Consider the following 25220-nt stretch of genomic DNA (forward strand, 5'->3'; position numbering starts at 1 on the left):
TGGGAGGAAGACTCCGCCTCTTCCAGGATCGTTGGACCTTCGATCCCTGGGCTCACAGCATAATCAAGAACGGACTAGGCTGGAGCTGGAGAACACCACCACCAGTTTTCCACCGATTTTTCCAACACCTCACCCATTTTGAAAGAATACGTCCAAGAACTCTTGAACAAAAAGGTGATCAAGAGGGCAAAGTCCACCAGGTTCCAAGGAAGACTATTCTGTGTTCCCAAGAAGGACTCCGACAAACTCAGAGTCATCCTAGACTTCTCCCCTCTCAACAAGTTCATCGTGAACAACAAGTTCAAGATGCTGACCCTTCAGCACATATGAGCCTTACTGCCTCGAAAGGCATACACAGTCTCGATAGATATGGCGGACGCCTACTGGCACATTCCAATGAATCGCCAGACCTCCTCTTACCTAGGATTCAGGCTTCAAAGAAGGCAGTACGTCTTCAGAGCCATGCCCTTCGGGCTAAACATAGCCCCAAGGATCTTCACGAAGCTCGCAGAGACAATCGTTCAACAACTACGCCTACAAGGCGTCCAGGTGATGGCTTACCTGGACGATTGGCTGGTGTGGGCAGCATCAGAAGAGGAATGCCTGCAAGCTTCCGAGAAGTTGACCCAATTCTTGGAACATCTAGGTTTCAAGATAAACACCAAAAAGTTTCGACTTTCCAGCTCAGAAGTTCCAATGGCTAGGCATCCATTGGGACCTCCAGTTACACCATCTTTCCATTCCACTAAAGAAGAGAAAGGAAATAGCAAGGTCTGTCAAGAGACTTCTCAAATCCAAACGGATTTCAAGACGACAACAGGAACGGGTGCTCGGCTCCCTCCAGTTCGCTTCAGTGACAGACCCAGTGCTAAGAGCACAGCTAAAAGATGCATCGGGAGTCTGGAGAAGATACGCATCAAACGCTCGAAGAGATCTCAAGAGACCTCTGCCGACTCGGCTACGATCACTCCTCAAGCCATGGTCGGAAGCCAGGAAGCTTAAGAGGTCGGTACCTCTGCAACTACCTCCACCCGCAGTCGTCATCCATACGGACGCATCGCTAGAAGGATGGTGGGGTCGCTCCCATCAACGTCAAGTTCAAGGAACGTGGTCTCCCCTATTCAAGATGTTTCACATCAACATCTTGGAGGCCATGGCAGTCTTTCTCACCTTGAAGAGGTTGTCCCCATGTCTCTCAGTCCACATCCGACTGACCTTGGACAGCGACGTAGTGGTCAGATGTCTGAATCGTCAGGGCTCAAGATCGCCGCAACTCAACCAAATGTTATTGCCCATCTTTCGTCTGGCGGAGTAGAAAAGATGGCACCTCTCGGCAGTTCACCTTCAAGGATTCCGCAACGTGACGGCGGATGCTCTATCTCCCAAAAAGTCCCGGGACTGCAAATCGACCTCTTCGCAACGAGCGACAACAAAAAACTTCCTCACTATGTGGCCCCATACGAGGATCCTCGAGCGGAAGCGGTGGACGCCATGTGCCTGGATTGGAACAGATGGACCAAGATTTACCTGTTCCCTCCACCCAACCTTCTGCTAAAGGTCCTCACCAAGCTGAGATCCTTCCAAGGAATAGCGGCCCTAGTGGCTCCCAAGTGGTCCCGGAGCAACTGGTTCCTATTTATCCTGGAATTACAACCCAAGCTAATTCCCCTGCCGGACCCAGTTCTGTCTCAACAAGTTCAGAAGTCGACTGTCTTCGCTTCATCACAGAAAACCCGAGACCTTCATCTCATGATTTTCTCTCCCTAGCCGTCAAGAAGAAGTTTGGGATCTCAAAAGAAAGCTAAGACTTCTTAGAGGAATATAAAACAAAATCTACCAGAAGGCAATATGAGTCATCTTGGAAGAAATGGGTGGCTTTTATCAAGGCGAGAAATCTTAAGGAAATATCAATGGATTTCTGCTTGTCCTTCTTCATTCACCTTCATGGACAAGGCTTAGCAGCCAACACAATTTCCACATGTAAATCGGCCCTGACAAGACCCTTACTATACGCCTTCCAAATAGACCTGTCCAGCGAAATCTTCAACAAGTTGCCGAAGGCATGCGCTAGACTCAGGCCTGCAGCCCCTCCGAGACCCATCTCCTGGTCTCTCGACAAGGTACTACATTTTGCTTCAGGTTTGGACAATGACTTGCCCTCTGAAAGATTTGACTCAGAAAGTGATTTTCTTGTTTGCTCTAGCCTCGGGGGCTAGAGTCAGTGAAATTGTGGCATTATCAAAGGAAGCAGGCCAGATCCAGTTCGCAGGAACAGGCGAACTCACCCTCTTTCATGACCCAACGTTTCTCGCCAAAAATGAGCTACCCACTAAGAGGTGGGGTCCCTGGAGAATCTGCCCTCTGAAGGAAGATATCTCCCTGTATCCAGTGGAGAGTCTAAAGGTCTATCTTCGAAGAACTTCAGACTTCGAAGGAGGACAGCTCTTTAAAGGAGAAACATCGGGTTCTGGCTTGTCACTTAAACAACTAAGGGCAAAGATCACCTATTTCATTCGCAGAGCGGATCCTGACAGTACACCCGCAGGTCATGATCCCAGGAAAGTCGCCTCTTCCTTGAATTTCTTCCAATTGATGGATTTCGAGAGTCTTCGCTCGTTCACAGGATGGAAGTCATCGAGAGTGTTCTTTAAACACTATGCGAAGCAGGTGCAAGAAGTTATCCTCTTTGTGGTAGCTGCAGGTAGTGTGATAAAACCTGCTGCTTAGTGCTGCGAAGAACAGTGAGTTATATGTGACTAACTCTAAGGGTGTCTGTGTTGACACTAGTGCGCAATATAGTGAAATTTGTGCCACCGTGGTGACACTATGGACTGTTTTAATATACTAAGGTGAAGTCACATAGACTAAACACTTGTGTCACGTGTTTTTAAACATGAAGTGTATCTTAAGACATTTTCAGAAAGACATTACAATTCCTACGGAATTGACATGTGTGATGGCAAGTTTTCCTTTTCAGATACCACAACCATTTCTGGTAATGTTCCAGGTCTATGTAACTTATTTACATTCTAATTACAAATTTACATCAATTTTTATGTATGCTAATTCTCATTTATTGCTAATAAATGAATTTATTGTTTTCGTGCGTCTTATTTCGCCCCAACATTGTAATAAAAATCTGTTTGAGAGTGTTACTATCCCTCTATTCTGTATAAGATAATTGAACAATAGATTTCTATCGTTCTTACGCTTAAACAAACTCATCTAGCCTAAGGTAATTTGTTCCAACACGTTATACTTACCTTACCTATTACCTTGCTCTGGGACCGGCAGATACTTCTTGATGCTGGGTGAGTTCCATTTATCATGCAATTTGGAGGCTTTCCACAAGTCCAATAGGACTCATCCCTGCTGGGGGGCAGGAAGCAGTAACATAGTACATGCTCGACTGAAGCAGGTCATTAGACCAAAGGAATATTGTCTAGCAGTCAAAGGCACTACTGAGGGGAAAAATCCACGATACATTAATGTTCTGGTACACTTCCATCAGGACGACATTGTTCTCTATAAGGCCTTAGCAGGCCCCCTCCTGATCTTACTGTATCATGGGGGCTGGTCTTAACACCAAAAGGAATGGAATTGGCGGGCGGCGATGACGTCAGCCAAAATGGCGTCGCATATGACGTCATTCGAGTACCCTTAACAATAACGGAGGAGAACTTTGTAACGGCTCCTCCCATATCTAGCCAATATTCCCCATTGAAGTGTAAACACTATGTGGGGTGCAGATAGCTATGTGGCGTGTTAAGAATACGTCCCCTGTTGTTATGGGATATCCTAAAGGACAACCTTAAGGGTACTCGCGCCAGAAGTTGGAATTCTGGAAACCTTTAGTTTAATTCTCTGTGAATATCCACTGTAGTCATATATACCTTTAGGAAGCTATTAAAGTAACCTTCCATCAGGACAACATGGGTATCTCACCCAAAAAACGGATTTTGAGCGAAGCGAAAAATCTATTTTTGGGTGAGATAGCCATGACGTCCTGATGGAAGGTTCCTTCAGTAGCTTCCTAGGGTATATTTAACTACAGTGGATATTCCCAGAGAATTAAACTAAAGGTTATCACAGAATTCTAACTTCTGGTGCGAGTACCCTAAAGGTTTCCCTCTAGGATATCGTATATCAACAGGGGACGCATGTATTAACACGCCACATAGCTATCTACACCCCATATAGACTCACTTAGATATGGAAAGGTGGCTGAGTAACTGAGGAGCGGTTCCACAGTTACTCTCATACGTGGCTGCTTTTGGTACTCGAGACGTAAACAAACGGGCGCCATTGCTAAATGACGCCACGTCCGTCCTCATCCTGAGCTCAGCTTCTGCTAATCTCCATGATACAGCAGGTCAGGGAGGGGCCTGAAAGGCTGAACTAGAATAGACGGGAAGGTCCATCAGGACGTCATGGCTATCTCACCCAAAAATAGATTTTTCGCTTCGCTCAAAATCCATTTTTTGGGCTCAAGCCATGACGTCCTGATGGAAGTGTACCAGAGAATTAATGTATCGTGGAATTTTTCCCCCTTTTTAATGCAAGTGCCAAGGGCTTTGAACAGTATTATAGAACATGTCCTTACCAGAGATTCTATGATGAACTAGCTTCCTGCCCCCCTGGCAGGGAAGTCCTGGTGGACAATAGGAACATCTCAAAGCGATTATTGAAGAGCTACTCACCCTGCGGAGAGTTCACGCTGGACTCGGAGACAAGACAAAGGTTAATATTCGGGTAGGAATATTATCAAGCATAGGTAAGTAAATAACATTTACTACTCCCCTTGGGGGAGAGATCGGTCTGGTCTCGGAGACAGGGCAAAGGTTAATATTCGAATAGGAACATTATCAAGGCATAAGTAAGCATATAACATAATTACTTATATTATTCTTTCTTGTTCTTCAAGGAAAGGGGGTAAATGAAACTATAACAATCGTATATTTCTTGATAAAGAATAGGAGCGAAGAGAGATGCACATGGAATAAAGTAGACATTTTATTTCTAGGATTGCAGATCATTATGGCAGTAATTACAATAATGAATATAGATTTTATTTACAATAATAAAAGAATAATGTACATAGAAAATAAAGACTTTAATCTTGATTCTGAAAAGAAAATTTACTTTTTAGAAACACAAGTTCCAGAGGAACGCCAGTCTTTTATAAAAATTCAAAGGAAACACATCATGCCCTAGGGCATGTGGCACTCATGTAAAGTCTATGACATTTCACCTTGGTAAGAACAGTCTATTAGAAACACTAAGTGTCCATGAAATCACTATGTATCACAAAAGGGTCAACACAGGCACCCGTAGAGTTAAAGTCCCAAGTAACTCACTGTTCTATGCAGAGTTTAACAGCAGGTTTCATAACACTACCTGCGGCAACCACGAAATGCTTCACTTCGTGCACTTGTTTTGCGTAGTGCTTGAAGAAAACGCGCGGTGATTTCCAACCTGTAAAGCCTTTGAGGCTTTCGAAATCCATACTCTGGAAGAAGTTCAGAGAAGAAGCGACTTTTCTAGGATCGTGACCTGCGGGTGTACTGTCAGGATCCGCTCTGCGAATGAAGTAGGTGATTTTCGCTCTTAGTTGTTTCAGTGACAGGTCGCTACCCGATGTTTCTCTTTTGAAGAGTTGTCCTCCACCGAAGTCTGAAGTTCTTCGAAGATAGACCTTAAGACTCTCCACTGGGCATAGAGAGACATCTTCCTTCAGGGGGCAGATTCTCCAAGGGCCCCATATCTTGGTGGGTAGTTCATTCTTAGCGAGAAACATCGGATCGGGGAAGAGGGTAAGCTCTCCTGTCTCTGCAAACAGGATATGACCCTCTTCTCTAGATAATGCCACTATTTCACTGACTCGGGCTCCCGAGGCGAGAGCAAAAAGGAAGATAACTTTTTGAGTCAAATCTTTCAGAGGGCACGAATCATTGTCTAGGCTAGAAGCAAAATGGAGCACCTTGTCCAGGGACCAGGAGATAGGTTTTGGTGGGGGAGCTGGCCGTAGTCTAGCGCATGCCTTTGGCAGTTTATTGAAGATATCACTGGACAGATCAATCTGGAAGGCGTATAGGAGTGGTCTAGTCAGGGCCGATTTGCAGGTGGAAATCGTGTTGGCCGCTAAGCCTTGTCCATGAAGGTGAATAAAGAAGGACATACAAAAATCAATGGTGATTTCCGTAGGATTTTTTGCCTTTACGAATGAAACCCACTTTCTCCAGGAAGATTCGTATTGCCGTCTGGTAGATTCAGTCTTGTACTCCTCGAGGAAGTCTAAGCTTTTCTTCGAGATCCCAAACCTTTACTTTGCGGCTAAGGAGAGAAAATCATGAGATGAAGGTCCCTGACTTTCAGTGATGAAGCGAAGACAGTCGACTTCTGTACTTGTTGCGAGAGAAGTGGACTCGGTAGGGGAATCAGCGTGGACTGCAGCTCTAGGACCAGGGGGTACCAATTGCTCCGGGGCCACTTGGGAGCCACTAGGGCAGCTGTCCCTTTGAAGGTTCTCAGTTTGGAGAGGACTTTCAGCAGAAGCTTGGGAGGGGGGAACAGGTATATCCTGGACCATCTGTTCCAATCCAGTGACATGGCATCCACTGCTTCTGCCTTGGGGTCCTCATACGGGGCCACATATCGAGGAAGTTGATTGTTGTCGCTCGTCGCGAAGAGATCGCCTGAAGTTCCGGGACTTGGCGAGAGATGAAGGAGAATGACCTTGCGTCTAGAGACCATTCCGACTCTATTAGGCTTGTCCTTGATAGAGCGTCCGCCGTCACGTTGCGGAATCCTTGTAGGTGAACTGCAGACAGGTGCCATTTCTTCTTTTCTGCCAAACGAAAGATCGGAAGAAGTACCTGATTTATCTGGGGCGATCTCGACCCCTGACGATTGAGACATCTGACTACCACTGAGTTGTCCAGAGTCAGACGAATGTGGATCGAGGGAGGCGGGGAGAGTTTCTTCAGGGTGAGAAGAACCGCCATGGCCTCCAAGATGTTGATGTGAAACGTCTTGAATAGGGGAGACCATGTTCCTTGAACCTGTTGTTGGTGGGAGTGACCTCCCCAACCCTCCAGTGAAGCGTCCGTGTGGATGTTGATCGATGGAGGCGGGTGTTGAAGAGGGATGGACCTTTTCAGGGCCTTTGCTTCTGACCACGGCTTTAAGAGTAAGCGAAGTCTGTTTGGAAGCCGTCTCTTGAGGTCTCTTCGAGCGATGGATGCGAAAAGTCTCCAGACTCCCGCGGCATCCTTTAGCTGTGCGCGAAGCACTGGGTTTGTCACAGAGGCGAACTGTAGAGAGCCGAGAACTTGTTCCTGCTGTCGTCTTGAGATCCGTTTGGATTTTAGAAGCCTTCTGACAGACCCTGCTATTTCCTTCCTTTTCTTCTGTGGGATGGAAAGACGTTGTGACTGAAGATCCCAATGGATTCCCAACCATTGGAACTTCTGAGCTGGAGAGAGGCGAGATTTCTCGGTGTTTATCTTGAAGCCCAGATGCTCTAGGAACTGGGTGACTTTGTTGCAGGCTCTTACACAATCTTCGGGCGATATCGACCAGACTAGCCAGTCGTCTAGGTAGGCCATCACTTGACGCCCTGAAGACGTAGCTGTTGGACGATTGCGTCTGCCAGCTTGGTGAAGATCCGTGGAGCCACGTTGAGCCCGAAGGGCATGGCCCTGAAGGCGTAACTTTTCCTTTGGAGTCGAAATCCTAGGTAGGAGGAAGCGTAATGATTCATTGGGATGTGCCAGTAGGCATCCGCCAGGTCTATGGTGACCGTGTAGGCCCTTTGAGGCAGAAGGGTCTTTATTTGTTGCAGAGTCAGCATCTTGAATTTGTTGTTCGCAATGAACTTGTTGAGAGGGGATAAGACTAGAATGACTGAGTTTGTCGGAGTCTTTCTTGGGAACGCAAAAGAGTCTCCCTTGGAACCTGATTGACTTTACCCTCCTGATCACCTTCTTGTTCAAGGGTTCCAGGACATATTCTTCCAGGAGGGGGTTGACTGTTGGAAGAATTGCTGGAAGGCTGAGGGTGGTTGAGTCCAGCTCCAGCCCAGTCCCTTCTTGACGATGCTGTGTGCCCAGGGATCGAAGGTCCAACAATCCTGGAATTGGCGGAGTCTTCCTCCCACCGGAAGCACTTCATTGCTTCTGGTGTCCCGAGGGTTTGCCACCTCGGCCGCTAGCTCCCCTTCCTCCTCTGCCTCTGGAGGGACGGCGAGAAGAATCTCTGCCGGAACCTCTGCCTGAGCCCCTACCTCTGTGACGAAAGGTAGTCGAGTGTTGCTCGTAGGCAGGGGTGAAGACCGGCGACTGCGACACCACCGGTTGGGGGACCAACTGAAAGGTCTGTTGTAGCTGCGTAGCCACTTGGGGAGTAGCGGGACCCGGAAACTGTCGTCTCGGTTGACGTTGCTGGGGTCGGGGCTTCGAGGATTTCCTCTTAAGCTGAGGGCCATCATCCTGAGAGGACTTCCTCTTTCGGGACATGCCCCACTTATGGAGAAGGTTCCTATTCTCCGTGGCAGCTTTATCCACTATCTCTTTCACCAAGGTAGATGGGAAGAGATACTTGCCCCAGATATTGGAGGAAATCAGCCTCCGGGGTTCGTGTTTCACTGTTGCGTTAGCGAACATGAATTCTCGACAGGCTCTGCGAGCCCTAGTTACAGTCGCCAGGTGCGACTTAGCGAGGACCATATAAAAGTCCGGGACTCTAGTATCCCCGGCCATGAGTTCGAGCTGTACCTGATGGGACAGCGAAGCGGCGAGTCTCTCCTTCGTATCCTGTTCCCTACGAAGGAGGTGATCGTTCAGCCTTGGGAGGTCCTCATTGAATTGACGACCGGCTACATCAGGCTCCAGTTTTCCTACTGTGAAGGTCAACTGGATGTCTTTCCAGTGCCTATCATCGGGGGGAAGAGTAATGGAGAAGGGTCTGCACTCCTCCAGTGCAGGACAAGGTTTCCCTTCCTCCACTGCCTTTATGACCGCTGTGAACGCCTTTTCGATGAAGGGGAAGGTCACAGTATTTGGCGCAACGAAGGTTGGGTGCTTCTTACTAAGCACTGGCATCTTGGAGTTAGTGAAACCCCGACTCTTCACTGCCTGAGCTAACATAGCTTGGGCCTTCGCGAGATCGAACACAATAACTTCTTTTGGTTCGGTCTCTTCCTTTGAGGCTGGTTCGGACCTGAGCCGGACGTAACAGTCCGGATAAGCCTCGAAATTGGGGAAGAATTCCACTTCTTCCAGCAAAATAGAGCCAACCCTTTCACTGATATAAATCTTGCCACTTGTAATTGGCATATGCTCGGCGTATCTCCATGGGTTAGCTTCCGAGCAGGTGGGGAGGTCCTTAACCGAAATCTTTTTCGGTTGTTTGAAGCCGACGAGAGTCGTCGGGAATTGCTCCTGAGTCTCTCGCAGCTTCTTGTCCATGAGGGCTTCAAGCATTTTGAAGACCTCTTGAGTGGCCGATGGAAGAGGGTCCGGGGTGGCAGAAGTCGAAGGAACAGGTTCCTCGGATGGTGCAGGAGTTGCTGGGGGAGCAGGAGCGACCTCGGTCTCCGAATCAGGGTATTCCACCTGATCTTCCTCATAGTCGAGCTCCTCGCCCATGAGGTTCTTCTCCGTCTCTTCAGACACTTCCGACATACGTTCCACGTTGTCGGAATCAAGGTGGCACTCACGCATGGACTGTGCCATGACTACGTCAGGTTCAACCACGATCTGGATGGTGGGGATCTGATCACAGGGGACCACTGAATCTTTTGATGCTTTTGGGAAAAGCAAGGCCTCAAGTCTTCGTTGGGAAGGTACGGTCCAGTGGCGTTTTTCTGGAAGCCACGCACCCATTTGCGTAGCTTCTCCCTAGCAATGTCCCTTGCCTCCGCAGTAGGAGGATCGTCGAACGCCTCGACAAGAAGACTTTTGCAGACTGTACAGTTCTGCGGGTCCCAATACTTCAAGTCGCCTTTCTTGGCGGCGCAGGGGTCATGGGTCCGGCATGCCTTGTGCCCGTAGAAGTTCGGGCGCTTCACCCCGCAGAAGTTGCTCTCACACTTCAAGTACTCCTCCTGTAAAAGAAAGAGATCATGAGTACATGGAAGGCATAAGAATGATTTACATTACTCTAAAATTAAGGATAACTACATCTAAAGTTAAGAATAACTTGATTATAAGAACATATTAATGTTTAAGATTAATGAGCGGGAAAGGAAGTTGATAGACAAATACTTGTGAATCCTGCCCAGCCGGTTACCGTAACCTTATCCGTAGACAATTCCTTTGTACCCGAAGGTGACAATGAGGGAAATCCGTATGGATGAGCCAAGCTAGGCTTTTAACAGGAATTGTCCACAGAGTGTAATAGGGTCTGAGACCACTCAGATCCCTGGGGGAAATAGGATAAACCCCTTATTAAATGTAGGTTCCGGCAATCGACTGCACTAAGATACACAGAGTATGCTGGAATTATTGTAATGTGCAATCAAACAGCATAGCCACAATCTTGGATGGTAAGACAATACCTATATGGAAGTGGCCAAGCCATCTGGCTGCAGTATATTGACTGTCGGCATGTTGCCGGCAGCCAGGGAAGGGGTACATGTCCCTTAACCCTTTTACCCCCGGGGTATTTGGAAATTTCCAACCCATTAACCCCCAATGGGTTATTTTTTTCCCAGCACATTTTGCAGAATATTTTTTTTAAATTGCTCTAACAGCCTTAATTTTTGTCATAGAGAGGTCAGGTTGGTCTCATTCTCTTGGAAAATGCCTGAATTTTCTCAAAAAATTATCAAAAAATATGAAAAACTAATTTTTATAGCATTTTTTTACAAGGACGTACCGGTACGTCCATGGGGGCAAAGGGATGGCTTCTGTGAAACGTACCAGTAAGTCCTTTGGGGGTAAAAGGGTTAACGTCTCATGAGGGTGCCGACAGACCGACGACACACCGGAGGCCGTTCCTGCAGGGTGGAAGGCATCAAGGCAGACACACAGAGTATCTATAAGGGTAATACCATAGTGGCGACCGCCGGGACAGCGGCAGGTCGTCGGCAGGGGGCGGCGGCTCCGGCAGCCGAAGGCTGACGGCATAGTGAGCCTTGGATCAATTCATAAGATAGATATGTATATGGTTTTATACCTAGATTGCCGGCATGCGGGTGGCAGACTCCGAAAGTCGGCCGGCTGTTACTAGGTAAAATGAGGGGTGGGACGTCGGCGGTATGTCGACGGAAGGCGGCAGCCTCCGGCACACGGAAGGCTGACGTCTTAGAGGGGGGGAGGCATCTTATGAAAGAATGTCACCTGAGGTAGTGGCGGTTATTGCCGGCAGTAGAGACGGCAAGGGACCAGCACCAGGATAGAAAGAGAGAAAGGTAAGGAGGGATGGAAGGGGTAAGATCCTATACCCCTCCGGCATCCCTCCGGAGAGAGTGCACTCATGATAGGAGTGGATACTCCTAACATCCGGCGGCAGGGAGCTGGCAGGTGGCCGGGTGCCTGTGGTAACCCAAGGGAGGGATAGAGGGCACTCAAAGAGGGGGGATTCCCCCGCCGGCAACCACCCCCATAGAACGCTATGAAGGGTAAGTGTACCAGAGCGGCCAGCTAGCTGGAGAACAAGTTAACCCTACCCCTCCACCCAAGGGAGGAGTTGTAGGACTAAGGACAGAGGTGTGTAGGCAAGCCTACACCAAAGGGATAGGTGGGGAGGGAGAAGAAGGGGTCTTTCTAATGAGGAGACTCTGCATAAGAGCGGCCACCAAGGCAAAGGAGAACGCTCCCTAACCTAGGATAGGTAGCCCAGATCAAGAACGGTACTAATGTACCGTCCCAAACTATAATAAGACAGAGTCTACCCCCAGAGCTTAACCTAGAGTAGGAGGACTAACTCCTAGGCTAGGAAAGCCTGAAAAACACATTGCTAGTTGCAGGGAGGAAGGAGTAACCCAACCAAGTGCAACTGAGGAAGGGCAGGGCCCTTCCTAATATCTCAGGCACGACCCTAAGGGGGTTCATTCCCTTAGGGTAGGCAGAGAAGCGATAATTACTCTGGTTGTAGACGAGATTCCCCTATATAGAAGGGGAAGCAAGTCTATCCAGAGGGAATACCCGCAGGCAGGGGGAATAGGGAGCATACAAGGATTCCTACATTAGGTTAGGAAGGGGTTGATATACAATCAACTCGGTGCCTTATATGGTCCCTGAAGGCGAAAACACTTACATCACAGTAAATAGTATGTTTAAAATGCCACAATCTTCATAACTTAACTTAGGAACACTAAAATATATCATGCATGAAATCAAGCACTAGGCTGTCCAGCTTAGGGGCTAAGCTAGCGATCTAGTATGGGGTCGAACAGCGACCGAGTCTGATGAGCGCTAAAACACGATATAAAGATTCCCTAGCTATGAAGACTAAATAACTAATAATATTAATTAGTTGAATGACCGGAGAAGGCTGTTCTGGCTAACTAAATAAAGCATGCAACATGAACAGCGGTGCCGTAAAATGGCGCGTCCGGTATCGGCACAGCTCTGCCACAAAACAATATTTTACGAAAAGTAGAAGTTACTTTACGGCCAGAGCTTATTTAAACAATACTGGGACCTGGTACTCAACTTTCCAGAAGAAGGCGAGGCTGAAGGTAGCGACATAACGGCAATGTAAGCTGATAAAGAAAGCACTTGGGAAAAATCTGACTTACCAAAGAAGCTACAGACGAAAGGATGAGGACGGACGTGACGTCAATTAGCAATGGCGCCCGTTTGTTTACGTCTCGAGTACCAAAAGCAGCCACGGATGAGAGTAACTGTGGAACAGCTCCTCAGTTACTCAGCCACCTTTCCATATCGAAGTGTTAACTCTGTATGGGGTGTAGATAGCTATGTGGCGTGTTAATACATGCGTCCCCTGTTGATATACGATATCTTAGAGGGAAACCTTTAGGGTACTCGCACCAGAAGTTAGAATTCTGTGATAACCTTTAGTTTAATTCTCTGGGAATATCCACTGTAGTTAAATATACCCGAAACCCTTCGGGTAGGTAAGGTTAGGTAGTTCTTCCCTCCCTTAGTGTATGGGGGGGAATTTCGGTCAGAATCCCAGAGTACTTATCGTTCATCCCAGTCCACCCCTAAGGAACGTCTTTCCCCTGGGGTATCGACTGAGACTGAAGGTGGGGAGGCCTAGCCCTTCCCCCCTAGACTGCTCTTGGTTGGGACTTGTCCCTAAGTTAGAATTCTGTGAAAACCTTTAGTTTAATTCTCTGGGAATATTTTAGTAGTTATATATATCCAAAGGAGGCTACTGAAGGAATCTTTCATCAGGACGACATGGCTTGAGCCCAAAAATATTACTTAACTTTCCAGAAGCAGATGAGGCTGGTGAAGACATCATAGCAACGAAATAAGTCCAAAATAGCGAGAGATAACACGGGATAAACACCGGTCAGCAAAGTTACAAGGGAAAAAATGGCTAGATGGCACCACGAGGTGGCAGGGTGGCGCCTGTTTACAGTACAGTAAGAGCGTAGAGCTCAGCTTCTGCTAATCTCCATGATACAGCAGGTCAGGGAGGGGCCTGAAAGGCTGAACTAGAATAGACAGGAGGGTCCATCAGGACGTCATGGCTATCTCACCCAAAAATAGATTTTTCGCTTCGCTCAAAATCTGTTTTTTGGGCTCAGGCCATGTTGACCTGATGGAAGTTCCTTAAAAGTAGCTTCCTAGGTTATATTTGACTACAGTGATATATCCCTGAGAATTTTACCTTAAGGTATCCAGAATTCTAACTCCTACTGTGAATATCCCTGGCTTTCGCTTTTAGGGATATCGCATAATATCAGAGGACGTATTCTTGACACGTCACATAGCTATCTTCACCCCGAATAGCATTTTCTCTTTGAGAGGGGAAGTGGCAATAATCGAAGGAGAGCCGTTATTAAGGCATGCGCGACTCCTACTGTTTGAGTACCTGTATGACGTCACAACCGGACGCCATCTTGTTATTCCTTTATTCGTAGCGGCTTTGCTCGGTTTTTTCCCATTGCTCTCACGCTATTTTTGGATTTATCTCTCGCTATGATGCTTTCTCCAGCCTCATCTGCCTCTGGAAAGTTGAGTATTATCTTTACTTTGTATAAATGTAAGCTCTTGCCAGTTTTTTACTCAATTCAAGGTTCAATTAACGTAACAAGAGCTGTTGCCTAATCGTAGGCGTCATGGACGCTGTCGTTCGCTATGCATGAGTCATTTAGTTAGCCAGAACGACCTTCCCGGTGTTATTAGCTTTAATAAATTTAGCTATTTAGCCTTCATCGTTAGGAAATTTTATATTATGCCGATAGTATTTGTGGGTTTCGGCGATTTAGGTAACCGATCCTTGCTTACGCTGGGCTTCCTAGCCTAGGCATTTTGCTTTTATTACTTTCATGCATGATATAATAGTTTTTCCTAGTGTGGTAATTTTATTGAAGCTTTAGGCAATTATTTATACATGTAAGATATTTACTGCATAAATTTTCCTCTTCCAAAGATAGTATACGAGAGAGTTTCGGTGATTTAGGTAATCGATGCTCACTGCCTCTAGGCTACTAGCCTAAGGGCTTTAGTATACTTTCATACACATCCCCGATTACTCTTTTTTGGGCTCAAGCCATGGCGTCCTGATGGAAGGTTCCTGTTTGGTAGCTTCCTTGGGTATAAGACTACTAAGATATTCCCAGAGAATTTAACCACAGGTTATCACAGAATTCTAACTTCTGGAGCGAGTATCTCAAAGGTTTCCCTTTAAGACATCGTAATACAACAGGGGACACGCATGTCTGAACGTGCCACATAGCTATCTCCACCCCGAACAGAGTTAATGCTTCGGTGTGTAAGGGCTGAGAATAGCTGGGAGCCGTTCCACAGCTAATCTCACTCGTGGCTACTACTGATACTCGAGACGTAAACAAACGGACGCCATTGCTCTAATGACGTCACGCCCGTCTCCATCCTTTGTTTAGTAGCTGCCCTACTTAGACGGATTTTCCCTTGTGTTATCTTTATCGCTTTGCATCTTCGCTATGTCGTTACCTTCAGCCTCGCCTTCTTCTGGAAAGTTGAGTACAAGGTTCCAGTATTGTTTAATTAAGCTCTGGCCGTAAAGTAAATATTATTTTGCGAAATAATTGATGTTTTGTGGCAGAGTTGTGCCTCTACCGGACCCGCCATTTTATGGCGTCGTTGTTGTTTTGCATGTCTTATTTAGTTAGCCACAACAACGCTTCCGGCTTTATATACTAATCGAATACATTAGTTTATTTAGTCTTCATAGCTAGGAACTTTTATATTGTGTTTAGACGCTTTTTATCGGTCATCGATTGACCTCATACCAGTCGGCTACTATAGCCCCCAGGCCAGGAGCCTACATACAAGTGTTCATGCATGATTTATTAGTGATCCTAGACTAAGTTATGAAGATAGTGGCATTATTATTTTACAATACTTTTGACAGTGATGCAAATGTTTTTGCCTTCAGGGAACATATAGGGGATAGGCTAGTCAGTGATTCTTTCTAGCCTAACCTAACCTTAGGACCCCTATATGCTTCCTTCATCTCCTGCCTTGGCATTCCCTCTATTTAGCCTTGATCCCTTTTCTGAGTAAAGGGATTAATTGTCTAATAGAGTATATATCGCCTCTCGGTCCTCCCTAAAGGAATGAACCCCCTTTAGGATTGCGTCTGAGAGTGAGGTTAGGCTAGCCTACCTCTATGGCTAGGATAGTCTATGACTTTCCTGCGATAGCGATATGTCTTCTTCCTTGCCTAGTTCAGGACTTTTAGCCCTGTTCTAGGTCGGGTCAGGAAGGTTTCTCTGTTCCATGCTGAAACTGTACTCTTGCACCGTTTTAGCCGATCAGCCTGATCTTAGGTTAGGGAGTGTCCTCCCTTCCCTTAGTGGCCGCTCTGGTACAGAAACCCTTCCTGGGAAGACCTCTCTCTTCTCCCTCCCCACCTATCTCTTGTATAGCCTAGCCTATGCTTAGGTTAGTTTATACTCATCTGTCCCCTGTCCTACAACTCCTCCTTAGGGTGGATGAGTAGGGCTACCCGAGCTTCCCTGTGCAGTCCGCTCTGGTACATATACCTTCATAGTGTCCTATAAGGTTAGTTACTAGTATAGTTCTGCATATGGGAGTCTCCCCCCCTCCCCTCTTGGGTGTTCCCTAGCCCTCCCTTGGGCTACCTAGCTCCCGGTCCCTAGTGACCCCTGCTTATGGATGTTAGAGCCTGCCTCTATCATGGGTACACCCTCTCAGGGAGGGGGAGGGATGTCTGGAACCCTGACGGTACTTCCTGCATCCCTTCCCCCCTCCCCCTGTCTCTCTATCTATCCGGGTGCCGGTCTCTTGCCGCCTCTACTGTCGGCAATACCTGCCTCCTTCTTGGTGACTTCCCTACCCTTGCCGCCAGCCCCCCGTGTACCGAGGGACTGCCGGCTGCCACCGGCTACTACCAGCGGCTCTCCTACTCCTATCTAATCGTCCGCCTGCCGGTCGATCACCGGAGTGCCGGCATATACTGCCGGCAACCCGATACTACCTGTACCATCCTTATCCCAGTCACCAACCTGGCATCCTCCGACTGCCGGAGCCGCCGCTTCCTGCCGGCGTGCCGCCGTTGTGCCGGCGGCCGCCATCCTGGTATCTAACTGACTTTTGAAAATTGTCCGTTCTAATGCCAGAATCTATGCTGGAGCGAGCTCCGGCATGCCGGCGGCTTGCCGGATGCCTCGGAGGCGTCAAGAATACTTGCACCCCCTCACTGTAGCTATCATAAGACTAGGATAGCCCTACATAGCAAATAGATAAGCTGCTTTTGCTTTTAAGATCAGTACCTAGTACTGCTCTATTAGTGATCATGCTGTCTCTTTGCATTCTTCTAATTCCAGCATGCTATGTGCATCTTAGCACGGCTGGTTGCCAGAAGCAGTTACCTTTAATGAGGCCTTCTGGCTCTTAACTGGGAACCGAATGAATTCGATCCCAATCTTGTCCTTGGTTTTCCATGGAGTTCCAAAATAATGGAATCCTAGGAAACTATATCCAATGATCTCGGTCATTTGGATTATCCCAGGACCAAGCTTATGGTAACCAGCCGGGCGAGATGCATGGAGCGTGTTCTCCTTTACTGTTTTCATTCTCTATGCATCACACCTTCTTTAAGTTAAAATTAATGATTAATATTAACTTAGTTTAAGAGCCATTCTTATGACTCCCCCATACTCATTTTCTCTTTCTTCCACAGGAGGAGCAGATGAAGTGTGACTTCGCCTTCTGCGCTGTGAAACGCCCGCAGTTTTACGGGCATACGGCTTGCAGGACTCACGCCCCTTGTGCAGACAAGAAAGGGGATTTGAAGTTCTGGAATCCACTGGATTGTACGGTCTGCCAGGCCCACCTAGTTGAGGCCTTCCATAACCCTCCCTCAGCGGAGGTTAGAGACATTTCTCGTGAAAAGCTGCGCAAGTGGGTGCGTGGCTTTCAGAAAAATGCTACTGGACCGTACCTGGCCACCGAAGAACTGAGGTCCCTGTTGTTCCCTAAGGCCTCCCCTGACTCAGTGGTTCCAAAAGAAGCAATCCCCACTGTCCAAATTACGGTGGAACCTGATGTGGTCATGGCTCAGTCCATGCACGAGTGTCGTTTAGATTCCGAGGATGATGAACAGATCTCAGACGTCTCGGAAGACACGGAGAAGACGCTTATGGCTCAAGGAGCCGAAGAGGACGAAGACAAGGTGGAATACACCGAGTCGGAGCTTGGAGCTGCTCCCTCGTCCATCCCTCCGCCTACTCCTACACCGACGGAAATGTCCATTCCGTCTACCTCCTCGACCCCGGATCCTTCCTCTTCTACCCAAGAACTGATCCGGCTGATTAGAGCTGTCATGGACGACAGACTGAAGGAGAACCAGGAGTCCATCAGGTCAATGATTGGATCCAGAGAACCGAAGAAGATTTCGGTCAAGGATCTCCCAGCTTGCTCTCATGCCAACCCGTGGAGGTATGCAGAGCATATGGTTATTGCGACCGGCAGGATCTTTGTTAGTGACAAGATCGGCACGGTCCCGTTGGAAGATGTGGAGTTCTTCCCAAGCTTCGAGGCCTACCCGGACTGTTACGTCCGGCTTCGTTCCGAACCTGCCTCGAAGGAAGAGACCGAACCTAAAGAAGAGATAGTGTTCGATCTCGCAAAGGCCCAGGCTATGCTAGCCTCTGCATTTAAGAGTAGGGGCTTTACCTGCTCTAAGCTTCCAGCCTTGAGCAAGAAGCATCCTACATACGTCGCACCTGACACTGCGGTTCTTCCTTTCTTGGAAAAGGCCTTAGCTGCATGCCTTAAAGCGGCGGAAGAAGGAAAACCCTGCCCTGCACTGGAGGAGTGCAGACCCTTCTCCATCGTGACCCCCCCTGACGCTCGACACTGGAAAGATGTTCAGCATACTTTCGTCGTGGGTAGGCTCGATCCTGACGTCGCCGGACGTCAGTTTAATGAAGACCTCCCTAAGCTCAATGATCACCTCCTTCGCCGGGAACAAGACACGAAGGAGAGGCTTGCGGCATCTCTTTCTCATCAAGTCCAACTGGAAGTGATGGCCTGTGACACAAGAGTACCAGATCACTACATGGTACTAGCCAAATCCCACTTACTTACAGTAATGAAGGACTTGTACCATTTCATAAAGGCTCGTAGAGCCTGTCGTGAATTCGTGTTTGCCGGTGCCACCGTGAAACACGAACCCCGGAGGCTGATTTCCTCCAACATCTGGGGAAAGCACCTGTTTCCTTCTGACCTTGTCAAGGAAATAACTGACAGAGCCGCCACGGAGAATAGGAACCTTCTCCACAAGTGGGGCATGTCCAGAAAAAGGAAACCCTCTCAGGACGATAGACCTCAGCCTAAGAGGAAACCGCAAAAGCCAAAACCCCAGCAACGTCAGCAACGACGTCAGTTTCCGGGACCCGCTACCTCCCAAGTGGTTGCCCAACCACAACAGACCTTTCAATTGGTCCCCCAACCGGTGTTGTCACAGTCACCGGTCTTCACCCCTGCCTTTGAGCAACCATCCACTACCTTTCATGCCAAAGGTAGAGGCTCGTCCAGGGGTGCAAGCAGAGACGCATCTCGTCGTCCCTCCAGAGGTAGAGGAGGAAAGGGAGCTAGCGGCCGAGGCAACAAGCCCTCGGGACACCAGAAGCAATGAAGTGCTTCCGGTGGGAGGAAGACTCCGCCAATTCCAGGATCGTTGGACCTTCGATCCCTGGGCACACAGCATCATCAAGAACGGTCTAGGCTGGAGTTGGACGCAACCACCCCCAATCTTCCAGCGGTTCTTCCAACAATCGACCCCCATTCTGGAAGAATATGTTCTAGACCTCTTGAACAAGAAGGTGATAAGGAAGGTAAAGTCCACCAGGTTCCAAGGGAGACTGTTTTGCGTTCCCAAGAAGGACTCAGACAAACTCAGAGTCATTCTGGACTTATCCCCCCTCAACAAGTTCATAGAGAACAACAAATTCAAGATGCTGACGCTTCAACAAATAAGGACCCTTCTGCCTCAAGGTTCCTACACGGTCTCTATAGACCTGGCGGATGCCTATTGGCACATTCCAATGAACCATCACGCTTCCTCCTACCTAGGATTTCGACTCCAAAGGAAAAGCTACGCCTTCCGGGCCATGCCATTCGGCCTCAATGTGGCCCCTCGGATCTTCACAAAGCTGGCGGATGCCATAGTACAACAGCTCCGCCTAAGAAACGTCCAGGTGATGGCCTACCTCGACGACTGGCTAGTCTGGGCTCCATCGCCCGAAGAGTGTGCAAAGTCTTGCAACGAAGTTACCCAGTACCTAGAACACCTGGGATTCAAGATCAACGAGAAGAAATCTCGCCTCTCTCCAGCTCAGAAGTTTCAGTGGTTGGGAATCCACTGGAATCTTCAGTCACACCGCCTTTCCATCCCCCAGAAGAAAAGGAAGGAAATAGCAGGGTCTGTCAAGCGACTACTGAAATCCAAACGCATTTCAAGACGACAGCAGGAACGAGTTCTAGGCTCTCTACAATTCGCCTCAGTGACAAACCCAGTGCTTCGCGCACAGCTAAAGGATGCCGCGGGAGTCTGGAGACGCTCGGCATCCATCGCTCGAAGAGACCTCAAGAGACGGCTTCCAAACAGACTTCGACGCCTCCTAAAGCCGTGGTCGGAAGCAAAGGCCCTGAAAAGGTCCATTCCTCTCCAACACCCTCCTCCATCACTCAACATCCACACGGATGCCTCACTGGAAGGCTGGGGAGGTCACTCCCACCTGAAACAGGCTCAAGGGACCTGGTCTCCACTATTCAAGACGTTCCACATAAACATCTTGGAGGCCATGGCGGTCCTTCTAACTCTGAAGAAGTTATCAACGCCGCCCTCGATCCACATCCGTCTAACCCTAGACAACTCGGTGGTAGTTCGTTGTCTCAATCGCCAAGGCTCAAGATCGCCCCAGATAAATCAGGTGCTTCTCCCAATCTTACGTCTGGCGGAGAAGAAGAAGTGGCACCTGTCTGCAGTTCACCTACAAGGATTCCGCAATGTGACAGCGGATGCTCTATCTCGGACAAACCCGATAGAGTCGGAATGGTCTCTAGACGCAAGATCATTCTCCTTCATCTCTCATCAAGTCCCAGAACTTCAGATAGATCTCTTTGCAACGAGCGACAACAATCAACTTCCTCTGTACGTAGCCCCGTACGAGGACCCCAAAGCAGAAGCGGTGGACGCCATGTCACTGGACTGGAACAGATGGTCCAAGATATACCTGTTCCCTCCCACCAACCTTCTGTTGAAAGTCCTCTCCAAACTGAGAACCTTCAAAGGGACAGCGGCCCTAGTGGCTCCCAAGTGGCCCCGGAGCAACTGGTACCCCCTGGTCCTGGAGCTGCAGCCCAAGCTGATCCCTCTCCCGGGCCCAGTTCTCTCTCAACAAGTACAGAAGTCGACTGTCTTCGCTTCATCATCGAAAATCAAGGACCTTCATCTCATGATTTTCTCTCCCTTGCCGCAAAGAAGAGGTTTGGGATCTCGAAGAAAAGTCTAGACTTCCTAGAGGAATACAAGACCGAATCCACGAGACGGCAATATGAATCATCCTGGAGGAAATGGGTCTCCTTTGTCAAGGCAAAAAATCCTAAAGAAATCACCATTGATTTCTGTATGTCCTTCTTCATTCACCTTCATGGACAAGGATTAGCAGCCAATACGATTTCAACCTGCAAATCGGCCTTGACTAGACCAATTCTATATGCTTTCCAAATTGATCTGTCCAACGACATCTTCAACAAATTACCAAAAGCATGTGCTCGCCTACGCCCAGCACCCCCTCCGAAACCGATCTCCTGGTCACTAGACAAGGTACTCCATTTCGCCTCCAACTTGGACAACGATTCATGCCCCCTCAAGGATCTGACTCAGAAAGTTATATTTTTATTTGCTCTCGCCTCGGGAGCTCGAGTCAGCGAAATAGTGGCATTATCAAGAGAAGAGGGACACATCCTGTTTGCTGATTCAGGAGAAGTGACCCTCTCCCCTGATCCGACGTTTCTCGCTGAAAACGAATTACCCACCAAAAGATGGGGCCCTTGGAGAATATGCCCCCTGAAGGAGGATGTCTCTCTATGTCCAGTAGAGAGTCTCAAGGTCTATCTTCGCAGAACTTCGAACTTTGGTGGAGGCCAACTCTTCAAAGGAGAAACATCGGGCAGCGACCTGTCACTGAAACAATTAAGAGCGAAAATCACCTACTTCATTCGCAGAGCGGATCCGAACAGTACACCCGCTGGTCATGATCCTAGAAAAGTGGCATCGTCTCTGAACTTCTTTCAGAGCATGGACTTTGAAAGCCTTAAAAACTTTACGGGCTGGAAGTCCTCGCGAGTTTTCTTTAAACATTATGCGAAACAAGTGCACGAAGTCAAACATTTTGTGGTAGCCGCAGGTAGTGTTATGAAACCTGCACCTAACTCCGCGTAGAACAGTGAGTTACTTGGGACTCTAACTCTTCGGGTGCCTATGTTGACCCTCGAGCGATTCATAGTGATGTCTAAAAACACTTAGTGCTTTTATAACTGTTCTTATCCCAGGTGAAATGTCATAGTGTCACACAAGTGCCGCATGCCTTGAGCATGATGTGTTGTTTAAAGACTTGCGTTCCTCGAGAACGAGTACCTACTAATCCTGAAATTCCTTTTCAGATTCAAGAGCAAGCCTTTATTTCTATGTACATTATTATTACTGTAAATGAACTTTACTTTTGCTGTAAATTATTTAATTTCTGCATTGTGAAATAAAATTTCTATTTTATTACTTATGCGTCTCTTTCAGCTCCTACCTACTATGAAATACATACTGTCATAGTTTTATTTATTCCTCCTCTCTTATGGTCATGAAGAATTTAAGATGTCTAATCCTAAATTATATTCACCCTGTCTCAGTAAGGTTCCTACACGAATACTTACTTCTGATAACCAAGAGATGAACTCTATACACAGTGCCCAACCACCACTGGCCTAATTCAGAATGTTCCTATACAAATATCAAACATTCTGCTTCATCTCTAAGTTCTTAAAAGTTCTTCTGTCAGGATGAATAGCCCTTCAATACCACTTTGACGTCGGCATAGCCCATGGGAACTTCCTACCAATGGGGGGCAGGATACTTCGTTCCTATGGTTCTTTACCTAAGATTACTTTGCTGTTTTGTCAATGCCTAGGCACTTAACACTGGGGGAAAATCTACCACGATACATTGATTCTCTGGTACTCTTCCATCAGGACGCCATGGCTTGAGCCCAAAAAACGGATTTTGAGCGAAGCGAAAAATCTATTTTTGGGTGAGATAGCCATGGCGTCCTGATGGACCCTCCCTACTACTTCGTCCAGTTTTGTTCCCACCCTACACAATTGTATCATGGTGATGGGCAGCAACTGGCGTCAGGATAAAGACGGGCGTGACGTCATTAGAGCAATGGCGTCCGTTTGTTTACGTCTCGAGTATCAGTAGTAGCCACGAGTGAGATTAGCTGTGGAACGGCTCCCAGCTATTCTCAGCCCTTACACACCGAAGCATTAACTCTGTTCGGGGTGGAGATAGCTATGTGGCACGTTCAGACATGCGTGTCCCCTGTTGTATTACGATGTCTTAAAGGGAAACCTTTGAGATACTCGCTCCAGAAGTTAGAATTCTGTGATAACCTGTGGTTAAATTCTCTGGGAATATCTTAGTAGTCTTATACCCAAGGAAGCTACCAAACAGGAACCTTCCATCAGGACGCCATGGCTATCTCACCCAAAAATAGATTTTTCGCTTCGCTCAAAATCCGTTTTATCGCGTTATTCAAGTGGAGACTGATACCTCCTAGTCTTTTATAGGGCGATACTAATCTCCTTCGGAGATTTAAGAGCAATCTCTTCTCCCTCTGAGTTAGCCTAGGCTGAACCCTAGTCAGCTTTACCTCGAATTGCTTTCGAGTAAAACTAAGCTAGGGTGTTTCTGTCCTTTCCCTGTAACCGCAAATGCAGGTTTGTGGGTTTAGTCAGAACCTCAGAGTATTACGTCTGTGGTTAGTAGCCGACTAGCAAGGTGAATGGAATTCCCTGGCTATGTTAGGCTACCGACGCAGGAGGCTAGACCTCCTTACACCACACCTGAAGGCATTATATGATATGATGCCTTTTCCCTGTGGCCTAGCAGACAGTCCTATGCTGGCAGAACCAAAGCTGAAGAACAGAATTCTTCTGTTGCTTGGGGGACACTAACACTAGACTCTGTTTCCTTTCTGTCTAGATATAGCGGCGAGGGTGCTGCCAACTTCTTTTCTGTATTGGACTGACCCTAGGCTAGGGAATAGAATTCTCTGGCCACATGGGATAGTTCTAATACTGGAAAAGAGTCTCGTTAGGTGAGGTAGGACAGGCTTTACTGCCGGCTCCTTCCACACCCTACAGGACCCTCACCCCTCCCCACTCTGTCCTTTAGTGATGGCCTAGCCATCACATACCTTTAGCCATCATCCTACAATCGGCCCTAGTACCGGTAAGTTGTGGGACTGGCTCGGGTTTTCTGTCCGTGCTCGGCTGTGCCAGCTGCCGGCAGAGGCCCCAACCCTCTGTTGAGTGTTCTTCAGTCCTCTCTTGGTCTGCCATCCATAACCCTGCCGGCAAAGGCCGGCAAGGTTATGGATGGATGGAAGCTTGAATGTTACATTCTCCCCTTCCATTTGAACCCTCATTTTGGATAGAGGACAGTAAGGCTGAGCCTTTACATGATCCTACGTCCATGCTTTCTCTCTCTCTTCTGACTAGTACCCTGGGTCCTACCTTCCGGCAGCCGGATGGGCTGCAGACCGCTGATATAACATAATTAATCGCCGGCTGGCATAGATTGCCGACAGCCGGCGACCCTCCGGCGGCCAGCGGCCCACCGGCTATTTGCCGACAACTATGCTAACTGCCGGCAGCCGGACAGAAGGCCGACTGCCAGTATACTACCAAACCGCCGGCTAACGGAGGCTGCCGACTGACGGCGACCTTCCGGTGGCCGGCAACCCACCGACAGCCGGTGATCTACCGCCCATTACCCCCAGAAGGAAGTACACCTTCTGTCTTGTACCCAGGTGCTAGCCTCTACAGTATATGACTATACAGTAGACAGTATAATTGCAATATAGATCATGCTGCAATCAGAAAACTACAGTATAGATTATACGGTAGCCCATAAATTTTCTAACATACACTGTGTTTTCATGGGCAGCCTATTGTGACCCCCACTTAATACAAAGAAAGTGAGTTTTTTCTTTAATATATTAGTGATCACTAAATTCAATTTCCAACATTAAAATCCAGAAGACAATGTTAAGTTACACTTATATATATCCTGTTTGGATAGAAATCTTCCAACGGTTTTCTAACATTAGAAATACCCATGATTTTAATTATGAGGGAGGTCACAGCAATTGGCTGGACAGGAAACACACGTATGTGTCTTTCCTTCTTCCTTTCTAGCTTACCTATCCTAAGATATATGTACATAACAATATTGTATACTTGATATTGTGAGATAATTCACCGAATACTCATTTTATTTTCCTCTCT

This window comes from Palaemon carinicauda, chromosome 5 (genome assembly GCF_036898095.1).
Source record: "Palaemon carinicauda isolate YSFRI2023 chromosome 5, ASM3689809v2, whole genome shotgun sequence".
Lineage (NCBI taxonomy): Eukaryota > Metazoa > Arthropoda > Malacostraca > Decapoda > Palaemonidae > Palaemon > Palaemon carinicauda.